Source organism: Crocodylus siamensis, chromosome 1, assembly GCF_052110815.1.
Source record: "Crocodylus siamensis isolate JL-2025a chromosome 1, ASM5211081v1, whole genome shotgun sequence".
In the NCBI taxonomy this organism is placed as follows: domain Eukaryota; kingdom Metazoa; phylum Chordata; order Crocodylia; family Crocodylidae; genus Crocodylus; species Crocodylus siamensis.
Window position 1 is genome coordinate 55,607,520 of NC_143395.1, and position 16,028 is coordinate 55,623,547.

At 45.2% G+C, this 16,028-nt stretch overlaps 1 long non-coding RNA gene across 2 annotated transcripts in view; it reads right to left on the reverse strand.

Moving 5' to 3' along the window:
- LOC149872806 (uncharacterized) overlaps positions 1 to 16,028 on the reverse strand; it is a 49,407-nt gene that overhangs the window by 28,395 nt on the left and 4,984 nt on the right. Inside the window, exon 1 of one of the 2 annotated variants that reach the window (XR_016440407.1) lies at positions 9,281 to 9,366. The exons of the other annotated variant lie outside the window; for it this stretch is intronic. This is a non-coding gene — a long non-coding RNA (uncharacterized LOC149872806). Of the gene's footprint in view, positions 1 to 9,280; positions 9,367 to 16,028 lie in introns of those variants that run through there. 2 annotated transcript variants of the gene reach the window in all.

Here is a 16,028-nt window from a genome sequence, read left to right on the forward strand (position 1 = left end):
GGCCAGGAGGATATGCTTTGACAATTCAAAGCAGGCCACCACACCTGGAACATCTTCCAAGTGATAGGTGCCCAGATGGCTGGGCAGGGGGCACACATGACAGTAGTGCTGCACAAAGGACAACTCTGCAGCCACAGCCCACTGGCAGCTGGCCCAGAGGGTCAGATGCCTCTACTGGCTGTACAGTCCCCACCTGGATCTGGCAGGTGCACAGCAGGTTACAGCTAGGCAGCAGCCCCCACTGCTAGATTGCTGCAGTGGGTAGAGGGTGCAGGGAACTCTCAGGGTGCTTCAGCAGTCCAGCTGGCACAAGGGGTAGTGTCCCCAGGTACCAACTGGCCAGGCCCCAGAAGCTCCTGTCTATTTGTAACATTCAAAATAGCATGGGCCCTAAGGCCCACCCAACTAATGCGTAGCCCCTACTGTATGGGGGCTAATGAGTGAATGTTTTAACAAAATACTTGGGACAACTAATGAAAAAAACAGGATAGGAGTGTCCCCAGAAGCTCCTGAGAGTGAATAGCCCTGAGCTACTTGCCAGGGCAGCTTTTTATACTGCTGGGGACAGCACAGGTGCTGGCCCCGGGCTCTAGCTCCCTATGGCTGCAGATCCAGGAGGAGCCAGGCAGGGTTATTTTGCCCCAAGTGGTACAATTTGCTCCAAAACAAAGTGCATGTCCCAGCACGTTCTCTGAGGCAAAAAGCCCCAGTTCAAATTTGCACCGCTTCTATTTGAGCTGCTGCAAGTGTACATGCTTGCATGTGTGGACATGCCCCTGGGGAGTACTGGGCAGGAGGAATGCTGACATGTCAATGAGCTCAGTTCAATGTACATGTGGTGCACAGCCAATGTTGAAGTGCAACTGCCACTGGGCTTTGGTAATTCCCCCTACTATAATTCCAATAGGCTTAACCCAAATCATAACAGCATTGATAGCCATCTAGTAAAACCTTAATAAGTAAGTCTGAAGATGGCATAGTTATTCACATTACTTTTAAATTATAAGATATTAATAATAAAATAAAATGAGATTGAAATAACATAAAAATGAAGGCTAAAATAAAAATAAGTTAAGAATCAGAGACTTCTACAGGCTTCATAACTGGATTTTTGCTTGATACGTTTACTGATTTGCTATATATGAGGTCTTTTTGCATGTATATAAGTTTCTTTGCCTAATTCAAGTGTGTAAAATGAATTACATTAATAGAAAACAGAGAGAAGTAGGGCTAGAAGGGACCTCCATAGGCTATCTAATCCAACCTTCTGCCTGAGGCAGGATCATCCCTATCCAACTATCCTATACAAATCCACACTGTAAACTCTTAGCAAAATTGTCAACCCTGGCAGAACACAAGGCATAACACCCTAACCTGGCACAAGTAGGGGGACCACAACAGCCACTATCCTGCCTCTATAAATGGTTGTTAGTATATGTGCAAGAGAATAAAGTATGATTTGCATTAAGAAGCTGGATTCTATGGTCTGTTAAGAGTATTTTCATTATTTACACAGTACACAATTATGTTAAAATGCTTAGAAAGGGCCAATGGAGAATTGCCTATACACTTGGAAACACTGCCATCTCCAGTGTTAGCGGTGGGTATAAGGGAAAAGTGTATGGAGTATCCCAGTGATGGTGTATAGGTAGAATGGGGAATGGAGAGAAGTTGGTAATAGAGCTCCATTCAAGTACACATAGTTCTCAGATGGCATGTAGTCTCTGAAGGGCTTTTCCCCAGTGTCATAATTTAGAAATACTCCATGGGCACATCTACATGTACAATTAATGCAGCTGAATAAACTGGTGCAATTTGAGCAGGAGTAAACTAATCCTGACATTACCATCTATACATATGTTTAAATGCAGTAATTTACTCTGCCATTGGATAGCACCTATGTCTAATAGAACTATCTGGCACTGTAATTTAGTCTACACTGGCTCAATCGCTGTGCATGTGTAGACGGTGATGCTTTACTGCACAGTAAATTAGTCTACTGAGTAGTAAAGTGCACATGTAAACATGCCCCACTGCAGTTAATTTATGCTATTGGAAAAGGTAAAGTAGTTGAAGGTCCAGGAACCTGCCATCTGCTCTCTGTGCAATTGCCCCCCTCCACTGCACTTGAGCTCTACTGCCACACAGGTGAGAATGTCTTCATATAAATTTGTAAATGTACTTTGACTTTTATAAGTCAACATCAGAGGAATTGAAATTGCAATACAGCAAACTGTAATACAACAGAAACAATCTGGACATGCCTGCACGAGATGTTTACTGTGAAGTAAATTAATTAACTTCAAAGTAAGTGTCTTGCATCTACATGTGTGGCCCTATTAGGCCATAGAAAACTAATTACCTCCACAGCAGGATATAAATACAAGTCCTATCCTGCTGCGGAGTTTTTCCATGCACAGCAGCACACGTGTAGACACAGGCAGGACTTGCTGGGGCATGAGGGTGCTTCAGTGTGGCAGCTGCCTTCTGGCTAGCTAGCCCCATATTGAATCACCCTCATGCCCGAGCCAGCCCTTCTGCAGCACGTTGAGCTGGGTCAGAGCAGACCCAAGCTGGGAAGCTGACCCCCCGCAGGCTCCCTGCCAAACAGCATGCCTGGGATCAATAAACTCTGGTGCAATAAGCTTTGAATTAATTGAAAGTGTAGATGTGCCCTCAGGGACCTGATTCCTGCACTAACTACCACTGCTAGCTTTGACATTTTTCTTTAATTAATTTATTTTTTCTCTAGTCCATGATCTAGGATCATGTTTGAGCTCCAGACACCCAAATGTGTTAATGTTAAATATTTGGAAAGAATAGACATAGGGATCAGATGCTACAGCATGCATTGTAACAGGAAACACATCCTTAAACACACTTGGTATAAAAAGGTGCATTTGTATGGCATAGCTGTCTATTGAGAATGTCTTGGTAATTTACCAATTTACAGAATTTGCTTCTCTGTTTTTACTGAGTTTTTAGACAATCGTTATTTAGGTATTCTTAATTGACAAAATTACTGTCCGTGTTAGAGCTCCTAGAATACTCATACAGGTCTGATCTACAAATCAAGTTGTATTCTTTTAACTGAAGATATGATTATGAATAGATTTAGTTAAACCACTGCAGATTTTTGTGTGGACAATCTTATATAAGGTTATATCTGCTTGGCTTGTTTCACTAAATGTATAGGCATAAGCTAAACTAAAACAACAATAAAAATCTAAACACAAAAATGAACTGGCTCAACTAAATTGATTTAAGTCAGTCAGTTACAAATTGTGTGAGTGTGTCATCAGGAGGAATCAATGTTCCCTTGAAGGAGTAGCGATTCGTGAGCATTCTGCCTTGGTCCATGAGCACGCTGTCTCGGGCCAGCATGGGACACTTACCGAAGGGGGATGAGGGCCAGGGGCCAAGGGCTGGAGCCGAGAGGCTGGGGGCTGGGGCCAGATGCTGGGGCCGGGAGCCAGAAGCCGGGGGCCACAGGTCGGGGACTGCAGCTGGGGGCAAGGGGCTGGAGCCAGGGGCCGGGGGCAATGGTTCAGGGGCTGGAGCTGGGGGCAAGGAGCTGAAGTCGAGAGCCGGGGCCCAGGGGCTGGAGCCAGGGGCTGGCATGGGCTCCGCTGGCTCTAGGGAAGTGCTCCGCTCCCCTGCATCAGGGCTGGGGAGCGGAACACTTCCCTGGAGCCGGCAGAACCTGCCCCAGCCTCCATCCCTGCCTTGCCTCACATCGGGGAATAGCTACTGCCTGTCTCAGTGAGGCTCCGCCAGCTCCAGGACACTGCTCCTTTCCCCAGCCCTGATGCCATGTGCTTCCTTGCGCCCCGAGGCCATGCTGGGGAGCAGAGCAGTGTCCCAGAGCAGATGGAGCCTCACTCAGGGCAGGCAGCAGCTACTCCCCGAGGTCAGGCAAGGAAGGGATGGAGGGTGGGGTGGGGGGCTGGCATGGGCTACACCAGCTCTGGGGAAGTGCTTCACTCCCCGGCCCTGATGCGGGGGAGCAGAGCACTTCCCTGGAGCCGACAGCCCGCGCCAGGCTACTGTTAGAAATGCGCAGCTTGCATCTTGCACCTGATAAGAAAAAAATACTGCCCAAGGCTCCTTCCTCCCAGCTTCTCCCTAGTCTTTCTTATGCTGATTGCAGTTTCTCCCCCAGTCCCGCCTTAGCCTTTCTCATGCTGATACAGAAGCTGGAATTCAATTGACTGTAGCCTTGAAGTGTAAACTTTTGGTGAACTGTTGTGGTCTTTGAGCATGCTTAATTAGCTGATGCATATTTACCTCTCCGCCCTGCATACTTAAGTAGCTAATTATACTATACATGTGATGTATGTAGTGATGTAACTACATGTATGCTTGTATGAAACGGAAGTAGCTGTAAGAGTTCCGGTGTCTGCACACGTGCTCAGGAGAGAGAAGATAAATTCCACTTGCAAATACCAATGTGGGGTCAGAGTAATTTGAGTACCTGACTCTGCTCTGACCTTTGTTTGCAAACAAATACAACTTTTTATGCCGGCGGCTGAGTGTGTGTCTGTGATACTTTGCGAGCCTCCAAAGAAACGAACTGCCTTTGTGCAACACTACCACCCCCACCTCGCCTAGGGGCTGACCTCAGGTCCTCTCCTTGTGCGCGGCCTTGAAAAGTCTGTGTGCAGCCACACTTTTAGTAGTGCTCAGCCGCGCACGCACACACCTTAGAGGGAACCTTGGCAGGGATCCTGGTTTTCCTGATAAAAAATTGCAAATTATCTGATAAACCCCCCAAATCTGTGATTAAAATGAAAGCCTCTCCCCCCACAGCCTCTCTGCCCCTGCTGATGTCCCTCACCTCCCACCCACAGCCCCTGTCCCCCTAGCCCTACTGAAGGGGGCCCCTAGCTGCCAGGGCTACAGGGCCAGGGACCCAGATCTGCTGTTCCCTGCACCGGCTCCCCTCACCTGCTCTCTGCCTGCTGTGGGCTTGTGCTTGTGCAGGGAGGGGGGCTCCTCAGCCAGTGCACACACTTCTGGGAAGCAGGAGGGACTTGTGCCCCCTAGATCTGTGCATGGGGCTTGGGCTCTTGCCCTGCTGCCCTCCCCTGGGAGCTCTGCGGTTATGACCCGGCACTGAAGTGGAGCTGCACAGGAAAGCTGCTTGTTGCTGTGAGCTCCATGCTACCCTGGTGACATATCCCCTTCACACAACCCCACACTGCCACTCTGACTGTTGCCGCATGCCCAGGGGATGCATTGCCAGGACAGCGTGGAGCTCACAGCGGCAAGCAGCTTTCCTGTGTGGCCCTGATCTGCCCTGCAGTGCCAGGTTGCACTCATTGGGCTGTGGAGGCTTTGGGGGAGGGCAGCAGAGTGGTATCCTGAGCCTGCAGTGAGCAGCCCACCCTCACCGCCGTCCTGCGCACAGATCTGAGGGGCACAGTTTCCCTCTGTCCCCCTGGGAGGGCAGGCAGTGGCAGGGAGCCAGCCCCACCCCTAAACTAGCCACTCACAGTCCCATCCCACTCCCCACTGGGGCCCTTCAGCCACACATTACGATCCCGGGCCCCAAGCCCCACACTGCCTGGCTGGGTAGCAACCCCAGCCCTGCCCAACTCCCTCCCTCCCTCCCTCCCTATGGGGGCCTCAATCTCCCCCACCAGTGACCTGCAGGAGCTGCTCTCCAGACTACTGGCACCCCCTGCCAGACCACCTTCCTCCTGCTTCCTCCCAGCCCCCTGCAAACTGGAACTCTGCCAGCCTGCAGAGGGCTCATTGCCAACCTGCAAAATCTGTGTGTTTCTCTGCTAAAATGAAAAATCTGTGTTTTACTTTGGTAAGAAGGGAAATTTGCATTTTTTTTCCCACGGGAAATGGAAAACCCAAATCCCTGGTCACCAGAGTTAGGCACCCTGGTGTTGTCCAAATCCTGCTTCATTCCACACATTAAATCCTTTAATCCAAGTTAAGTTGCATTTTCAGTTTGGGCTAGATGGAAGGCTATAGAGCCCAAATTTTGGTTTTCACTTGACTGGTTAGCTGCACACTTTGCAATGTGAATGCAGGCTAAAGCATTTGAGTGGTAACAGTCCTCTGTGCCTTATAACTCCCAGTGTGCCCAGAAGAACAGACTACTTCTCCCACAACTTATGCGCAAGAATCATAGAGCAGCTCTGCTTACTGTGACACAATTGAAGCCCTGCTGACTGAGACTGGGGAGTTTAGCAACAGATATGATGTGGGGCATGACAGTGTGGCTGCTCACAACCTAGCTAAACTAACCCGACCATTGAAAATGAAGTGCTAATCACCAGAGTTCCTTCTACAGCAAAGGCATAGGAATGGAGTCAGGTACTTGGGGCAGCTGTGACACGCAGGGCAATGGAGAATTCCAGTTGCTGCCGTGCCACTGTGCCATCAACATGCTTGTGAAGCTACAGTGACAGCAGTTTTTTCCTCCCCTCTCTACAAGTCAGTGCCCAGGGAAGCTGCCATAGTCGCCCCACCCTAGTTATGTTACTGTTCTTCAGTGAAGACACACACTCTGTAGAACAGGCCTGTCTAACTGGCAGTCTGTAGGCTGCACATGGCCATGCGCTGCTCACAGCCTGTGAGCACTTATCATCTGGCGTGTAGGCTCCAGTGGCTACCTCTCCTGCTGCCACACGGTCGGGGTGGGGGGGAGTCCTTGCAGCTGTGTGTCATTGGTACCGTCACCATCGGGGGGGGCAACCCAGCAGCCAAATGTTGGTGCTGTTTGCAGCTCCTAGATGCAGTGAAGTTGGATATCCCTGGTATAGAGATGAGCTGGGAGTGTTATCCTCTTCTGTGTCTGTTATAGGCTTGCCTGTTATTCTTTCCCCATTTTCTGATATGAGACTGAGGTGACAGTTAATAAGACATAAGTTTGGTTCTCCATTACAGTTATTACTGTAATACAGCAGAGCTCCACTGGTTTACCTTAGAGAGTGAAATAATCAGGGCTTCTCCCAACACCCAGCTTTTCTGTGCTTTATTAAACTAATACTAAAAAAATACTGGTACTGTTTGTCCAAATCTGTCTTAGTTCAGTCAGTCCCATAAAGAAAAATAATCTAAGCCCTGGATATGCCAAAACACATTTGCTATACCAAAATGTAAACAATTACATATAAATAAAATAAAAATAATCTCTGAATTTATGCCAACATTCTCAATATACTTCACAGCTAGGTCTATTTTCTTTATCCTTACTACAATCTTGTCTTTTACACTGTATTCCTAATAAAGTTTAATTTTATTTATTTTAATTGCACTGTAAGAGGACCCAGAGGCCTGTCAATATACTGCAGGAAGGATTTAATGTTTGCTTTTATAGTTTCAACTGTCATTCTACATTAGCATACAAGTTCTCTGGTTCCCAAATATATCCATACACAAAGGGTTGTCTATGATACTGACTCACAGCATGTCTAGGCCAGTGGGTAAGTGCAGAGGGCAAATGTTCTACATCAGCCAGCTTTGTTTGCACACTGTTATACTTTTTTTTTTTTAACAGCAGACCATGAATACTACTGAAATAATGGGCTCTTTTTTATCAAATCATGACTACATATTCAGGCCCAGATACTCAAATGGTTTAAATCAATATAAGTCTATCAATTTTAAAAGGTAATTTAGATTCACTCTCTATTAAATGTACAGCAGTGTACAAACGTAGTATAAGTCTGGATCAGTAGTGCTCAATCTCACTGGCTCTGTGGGCCAGAAGAGTGGCACTCAGCCACTGAGAGAACTGGATCCTATGTGTGGGGTCATCCCATAGGCCAGATCCAGCATGAGGCTGGCATGTGGGGTTGGTCTGTGGGTGCAATCTGGCATACCAGTGTGACCCTGTGCACTAGATCCAGCTATGGCGGGGACTGCACATCGATGCAATCTGTCACAGGGGCTGTGTTATCCAGGCTGCAAGTCTGGAAATTTGTCAGGGAAAGAGCAGTGGCTGCATGAGTTGCCACAGTTCTGGGAGCAATTAATGTTGCTATCTCACCATTGCCCCCAAATTCCCAGACCTTTGGGAATCCCAGACCCTGGGCTGGATGACATGGCTCTGTGGGCTGGATCTAGCCTGTAGGCCGGAGGTTGAGCACCACTAATCTAAATGATTCATACAGGTTCTTTTGTGCCTAGATGTTGGGATCTTAGATTTAAACACTATTATGGGGCCTTCAGTAACATGGTGATGAAGTTGCCCCAGTTAAGTATTCACAACTGCAGGTGCATTAACTTTCATTATTATACCTATTATGTATGCTCCATGATAATAATGACAATCACATATGCCAATTACTGTACTGACAAGTGTATATAAAACACTTTTTGAGAAAGCTAAAAATCCTGTTCTTCACAGGACCTGAAAACTGTACTTATCACAGTAGTGTCCTATTCTAAACACATATTTGAAGAGGTAAATTGAGGGAGGGAGGAGGCATCACGGGTGAGATAAATACTACTATCAAAACAGCGGGAGACAAAGCCTGACAGTGAAATTTGGCATTTAGTGTAGATAGCTTTTACCACTTACAAGGTATCCTTCACCTCTTGGTAAAAATGAAACAAAAATCTTAAATTGTTAGGTGTACTTCTGGCTTGACTTCCTGAAAACTTTAACCACAGCTGAAAATCAAATCAGTTCTTCCTTTCAGTTCAACTTAAAATACAGAGCTTTTTAAAATTAATTATCTTTTTTACACCAGGGCCTAGAAAAAGTTGCATAGCTCAAGTGTGTATGGAAGTTTTTAAAAGTACATTTTTTTAGTTCCCCTCAAGTTTATTTAATTTTATTTTAGTTACAGTGTTGTCAGGTTATCAAACAAATATTAAAACTTTTAGAGTCACAGTATGAATCTCTTTTTCATCACAAGAAAAGAAGAAAAATGTGTGTGCGTGGGTGGCTGTAGGTATGGGCATGGGTATGTATGCATTTTAGGATTCTGCATTATACCATTGCTAGGAAAGGCAGAAGACATAAATAGCATTAAATCAAATATATTCTAATGAATACATCTTATTGCGTAATAGAATAGGGTCTTTATTCTGTAACCATCACTCATGGACACTTTTATATTCATGGAGTCCTGCTTAAGGTAGCAAGGCTTTAAACAGGTACAATGTGAGTGTGTCTAAACATGCAATTAATGTGACTGAATATACTCCAAATACTTCACATTGATCTCATTGAAGGACTTCAGTGAACTCTGAGTGCTTATTTTCTTCTAAGGCACTTAGGGCCACATCCAAAAAGAAAAAAAGAAAATACCTTCTCAGCAGCCTGCTGTTCCTGAATGTTCCTTACATTGTTCAGCACTTCTGTTTTGGATCAGAACATTCTTTAGGTACATAAACTTCAGCTCGGTCTGTGTGCAGACAAATTCCAGTCTGGGCAACTGGGCGCCTAACCCTGGTGTCACCCAAAGACAAAACTTAAGCTCTGCCTAAGAGCATTGTTATGTGTTAAAATTCACACATGCTAACTCTAAGAAATGTTAGGCAGTATTAAAGTTAGCATGTGCTGTGAGCAGTTGCACATTAAAAGGTAATACCCTCTCTAACATGCACAGGTCTGACTTGCTGCTAGAAGGCTGGCATGCAGGGGTATGACTATTAGCTGCCAAGTCTGCCCTGTGGTTGCCTGGCTCTCCAGTGGCTCTCCACTCACCTTCCTCCCTCCCCATGGCTCCCAGACAGGTCCCTGCTTACCCGACCCCCTCCACACAGCTCATCTACTGCTCTGCAGCAGTTCTCAACTTACCCAACCCCCCCCGACCCCACCATGGCTCCCCACTCACCTGTATTTACTCACCTATTCCTGGTTTTCTGTCAGTCTGCAGCAGTACAGTTCTAGATGATAGGCATGGGAAGGCCTGGGAGTGGTACATCCTGGGGTACTAGAGGACCACAAATGGCTGGTATTGGCCCTGTAGAGCAGACTGATGGTACTGCAACACAAGCTACCTAATATTAGGTGGGCATACTCCTTGTCCCAGGAGACATAACTTTGAGATGCTCTGAAGGCATTTAGGTCATAATTTTTTGCCTTAACACATAGACATTTCCATCTTAAGAGCGTTTACCATGCTGGAACAATATCAGAGTATACCTAACACATCCCAATAGATCAATGCAAAGTATAGAATTTAAGGAGGTGGAATGCCCTACCCCTTTTCCATAGGTGCTTTATGGTTAGAGGACTGTGAATTAGAAGATCTAAGCACACTCACCCTGAAGGGATTCAAAGCTATGTAGAATCATAGAAACTGAGAGTTGGAAGGGACCTCAAGGGGTCATCTAAACCATTCCCAGCTAGATCATCCCAGCCAAAGCTTTGACCAGCCAGGTTTTGAAAACCTCCAAGGATGGAGCTCCCACAACCTCTCTGGGTAATCTGTTCCAGTGTTTTACTACTCTTCTAGTAAAAAAATTCTTCCTTATATCTAACCTAAACATCCCTTGCTGCAACTTGAGACCATTGCTCCTTGTTCTGTCATCTGCTACTGCTGAGAACAGTCTAGCTCCATCGTCTTTTGAAACTTGCTTCAAGTAGTTGAGGACTATTTAAGTTCCCTCTCAGTTCCCTCTTCTCTAAACTAAATAAGCCCAGTTTCTTCAGTCTTTCTTCATAAGTCATGTTCCCAGCCCCCTAACCATTTTTTTCACCCTCCACTGGACTTTCTCCAATTTGTCCTTTCTATAGTGGGGGGGCTCAAAACTGAACACAATACTCCAGATGTGGCTTCACCAGTGCTGAATACAGGGGGATAATCACATCCCTTAACCTACTGGCAACACACCTACTAATGCAGCCCAGTATACCACTAGCTTTTTTGGCAACAAGGGCACACTGCTGGTTCATATTCAGTGTATTGTCCACTGTAACCCCCAGGTCCTTTTCGGCAGAGCTGCTGCCCAGCCAGTTAGCCCCCAGCCTGTACTTGCGCATGGGATTGTTGTGTTGTAAGTACAGGACTTTGCACTTGTCCTTGTTGAACTTCATGAGATTCCTTCTGGCCCAATCCTCCAATTTGTCTAGGTCACTCTGAATTCTAACCCTACCCTCCAGCATATCTACTACTCCCCCCAGCTTGGTGTCATCTGCAAATTTGCTGAGGGTGCATTCTATGCCAGGTTGTTGACGAAAACATTGAACAAAACTGGCCCCAAGACTGACCCCTGGACCACTCTACTTGATAGTGACTGCCATTGATTACCACCCTCTGAGCCCAATGCTCCAGCCAGTTTTCTATCCACCTTACAGCCCATTCATTCAGCCTGTACTTCCCTAGCTTGCCTGGGAGAATGTTGTGGGAGACTGTATCAAAAACCTTGTAAAATCAAAGTACACCACATCCACCTGTCTCCCTGCATCCACAGAGCCAGTCATCTCATCATAGAAGGCAATCAGGTTGGTCAGGCATGATTTGCCCTTGGTGAATCCAAGCTGACTGTTCCTAATCACCTTTTTCTCCTCCAAGTGCTTAGAAATTGATTCCTTGAGGATGTACTCCATGATTTTTCCAGGACGGAGGTGAGGCTGACTGGTCTGTAGTTCTTTGGATCCTCCTTTTCTACTTACTTAAATATGGGCACTATGTTTGCCCTTTTCCACTCATCTGGGACCTCTCCTGATTGCCAGGAGTTTTCAAAGATCATGGGCAATGGCCCTGCAATCACATCAGCCATCTCCCTTAGCACCCTGGGGTCCATCCCATCTAGCCCCATGGACTTGTACATTTATCTATTTTCTCAGAATGCCTTAATCATCAGGAATGATTTATGCATTTTGATTTACAGAGTAATTACATAAAAATGCATAAACAATGTTAGGAGCCAAGACTCCTCTTTCTCAGAGAAGTGCCTTCCAGGCGTAGCTGGTGAACTCAGACTGGTGGGGTGGGTGAAGTGGGGACTTGGGGGAAGGGGTGGGAGGGGTTTGCAGTTAGCTGGGCACTCTGGCCAGGAGTGGGGAGGCTGCAAACCCCACTGTTCCTGGCTGGCTGCAAACCGCACCCCCACCCCCGCTCCTGTGTCCCATTCCACACGCCTCATCAGTTTGAGTTCACCAGCTGTGCCTGGTGCCTTCAGTCTGGCCTATGGAGTCAAGCTTTCTCTTATTTGTTCTCCTGGCCTCATGGCTCAGGTACTCCTTTCTGCACAATAGTCCAGGTTCAACAGAAGAAATGTCCCTACTCCAGCATTCTCTCTAGAATAGGGTTTAGGTTTTTCTTCTGGGAGACTTGGGTTTGATTTCCTTTGAGCTGAGGAGGTAACTGAACATAGGTTTCTTGATTCCTGAGATATTATGGAAAGTCACTATCATGTCCTCTATCTCTGGCAGTATCTTAAAAGAAAAAAGTGAGCCGGTCACCTGTACATCAACTGATGGCTTATGTGCCTAAGTCTAGACGTGTATTTGGGGCTATGACTCACTTTAGTGCCTAATTCAGGGTCACAAAGAGATGCTTAAGTGAAGCAGCACTCTAAGAGAGGCTGCATTCCTAATATACCCCCCTCTCCAGCATTTCTTGTTGACTGCCTTAGTGGTCCCCCCTGTGCACATGCTGGAATCTGTGAATCTCAATTCAAGGAACACAAGGATGTAGTAAAAAACTACTAGTGTGTATCACCCCACTGTACCTCCTATTCTGTCTACATTGGGAGGGGTGAGAGAAATCAGTCTTGATTCACTTCTTGCTCCCCTGTTCTGAAAGAAAGAATAGGTATGCATAGTCCATTTATGGGGTCTTTCCCTATCCAAGGTAGTCTCCCCACAGTGTAGTAATCAACATTGCTATTCTCCTTTATGGCTCTGTGTGGGCATGTAATCCAAGTCACAATCCAGCCGACTGCTATTAGTGTTTTCTTATAACTCTACCACAGAAAGCTTCCATTGTGTTTTGTACTCTTTAATTTACTGTAGCATAAATTGCATCCAGTCTGCCTCAGAAGATAGCAGTTATTCCTCCAAAGTCGTGATGTAATTTTCCGCCTCTGACAAAATTATTTTCAACTGTATTTTTTCTAAGTATTTTTGGGGGACTCTACTATTCTTTATGTAAAAAATTGAAATAGAGCAATTTTAAATTAGCATATCTCACAGCCTTAGAGTTGTTTTCCCACTGTGATCTGAATGTTTAAGACTATATACACTGAATATTCAACAAACACCTGAAGGTCCCAATACTGCTGCCTACAACTACCCTTTCATTTTTTTGTTATGTGCAAATGACTTTTAAAAACATATGGGCACTGCTGACTAACAAAAGCCATGTGACTTGGGTTTATGTTTGTCTGTTTTAGAGAACAACTTTCCAGTCTCTCTTCTTTTACAACCCACTCCACCAAAATTTATCTTGCCAAAATAAAACAGTATGAAAAGTTTTAGGAACAGTAGGAAAAGGAAGATATTTGAGCAATGTAAAGGTTGATGACATATGGTAATAAAGGCAATGGTATATATTCAAAATTGGAATTGTTCATTGTGTATTAATCGCTTCTCAGCCTCTTGAAGGCTCAGATCAAGCAAAAACATTTACTCTTCATTACATATTTTATTTTTAGTGTGCATGGCAAGCAATTCCTAATATGAGAATATGATAGAGATCTATCAGTATATAATGTGTACATAAGAAATTAAGTGTAGGATTAGAAAATATTCATTTTAATGATGGTATTGTTTAGTATTATTTCTATAGGCATAGTCTGATTATTCTTATATAATAAAGAGCTTAGTCCATCTATCTGTCTGTCCATAACGCTCTTGGAGCACTCTGATTGGTTAGTGAAACAACCAGTCAGAGTGCAGAGAGCCACCATCACAGCAAGGATGGAGGAGGATGGAGAGAGGGGGTGAGGTGAGCAGCGCTGGTGTGGTGCTCTGGGGCCTCCGAGGAGCAGGGCCAGGGAGATGGTGAGGCCAGTGGCTCTGGAGGTGATGGGAATGTGGGGTGTTGGCAGAAGGGGATAGCAGGGCAAGCTTCCCTCCCCACACTGCTCCTGGGAGGCAGCAGCAGTGTGGTGTGGTGGGTGGTGGTGCTCCCTCCGCACCCTCTGTTATTCTTGATAGGCAATTGCTAGTAACAGATAAATTGGGTTCCACTACTTATGCATTATCATCAAATAATGTAGTGACAGCTAGTATTGCTTCAAGGAACAAAATTTATAGTGTACTCTTTTTGGTGCTAGTATAATCATGTTATTTTGCATAATATATGCTGTAGCTATTGAAATACCATGTTTTCTTGTATACAACATGTACCTCTCCCACCAAAAATAGTTCAAAAGTGGGGTGCATGTCTTAAGTGGGGAAGGTGATTTCCTAACTGAGATAGAATCTTGAGACTGATTCCTGCTCCACAGTGCAGCAGCTGTTTCACTGCTGTTCAGGCAGCTGAGGGAGTCAATTGACTTAACGGGCTCATTGTTTTTCACTCCAGAGGTGCTAATGATCATCTTTCCTTTTTAATGGTCTTGATATTCCACTAATTAATATCTTTCCTAAGGGCAATGTTGCTGTCTGCTCTCTGTTCCTGGTCTTTCTCCCTCTACCTTGGGGGGTCTTTAAGAGAAGGCTGGATAGGTATCTGGCTGGTGTCATCTGACCCCAGCACTCTTCCCTGCCTAGGCAGGGGTTGGACTCAATGATCCGTTGAGGTCCCTTCTGACCCTAGCATCTATGAATCTATTTCACAGCTGTGGAGAATCTTTAGCTCTTTACAAAATCAGAGATTCAACTATGGAGATCGGTGTTCAGGAGCAGCTAGGGTTTCAGCTTTAGCGAAGCAGGAAAGGGAGGGTAAGTCAGCTGAAGATCAGGTTCTATGCAGCCATAACTCTAGAAAAATCTATTTATCTTCATTCTGCCATTCCAAAACAAGGAGATCTTATATTTCAGGCTGTGAGGTCTGGTTTATTTGTTTTTTGCAGTTAGTAAATAGGAAAAATATGTCATAAACTTATTAACTTTTGATAGTTATGTAAGATGTTCTAAAATGTTAAAACCCAAGTCTTTTTCTTGCATCCAAGGATCTCAAACACTTCACAAATATTAATTAATTTAGTGGTGGCAGTATGGACACAGCTTCCAGATACCCATCCCTATTACAGCTCCTCACTGCTGAAAGCTGTGCCTACACTGCACGCAGAGAGTGGTGGTAGCATGAGTGCTGCTTCTACCTGTTTAGTCTTGGCATAGGCATAGGCAAAGCCCCCTGCCCCTGACATGACACTGAAACCACAAGGCCCATATTGAACTGGAACAAGGTTGTTTTGTTCCATGGCTTGTTAAAGGTTGCCAGACAATGTTCATTAGGATGTAATTTTTTTCTGAGTACTCTTTTCTTCCAGTCAGCCTGGTCTCTGTCTTCTCTAGGCTCAGTTTTAGCCTCTGCTGTTCATAATGATGTTGGTTTGGGCTATATACAGAGAAAATTAAGCAATTCTGCAACTTACACTTGCTATGAAAGAGGGGTTGTGTTGGGTACTAGCTACATATTCCAAGAATTCCCACTTATATCTGACCAGCTCCCTCAGGTGAAAGAACGCTGAGGAAGATGAGCTTTTCTTTAAAATAAGCTAATAATTGCCTGCGTTAACAAGTGAAGATAATTTGAATTTTTAAAATGGTCTATAATTTGGAGACATGTTTTCAGTTGTGATTTTGATGTCTATATGGCAAAAGAGATGTAGGCTCTTTTGTCTTCTTCCTGGCAGCAGTTTGTAAACAGCCAGGCTTCCTTCTTCCCAATTTTTTCTTCCATAGTCTCCCAAAACTATATTGATCGCTATGGGCAACGGTGCTTTGCCATTTGAGCACTAGTTCCTCAGATGATGTAAAAATAATGAAGCTCTACTGACTTCAATAGTAGCTGGGCCAAAGTGTTTTACAGGGTTTGGGGAATGGCTGTTGTACTTTACTAATTGTCCCTTCATTTAGGTAGTGTCTTTTGTAAGTTTGTTTTGGCAAGGTCCAAGGATGATGTTCCATGTTATGCTTAGACCACACTAAGGGA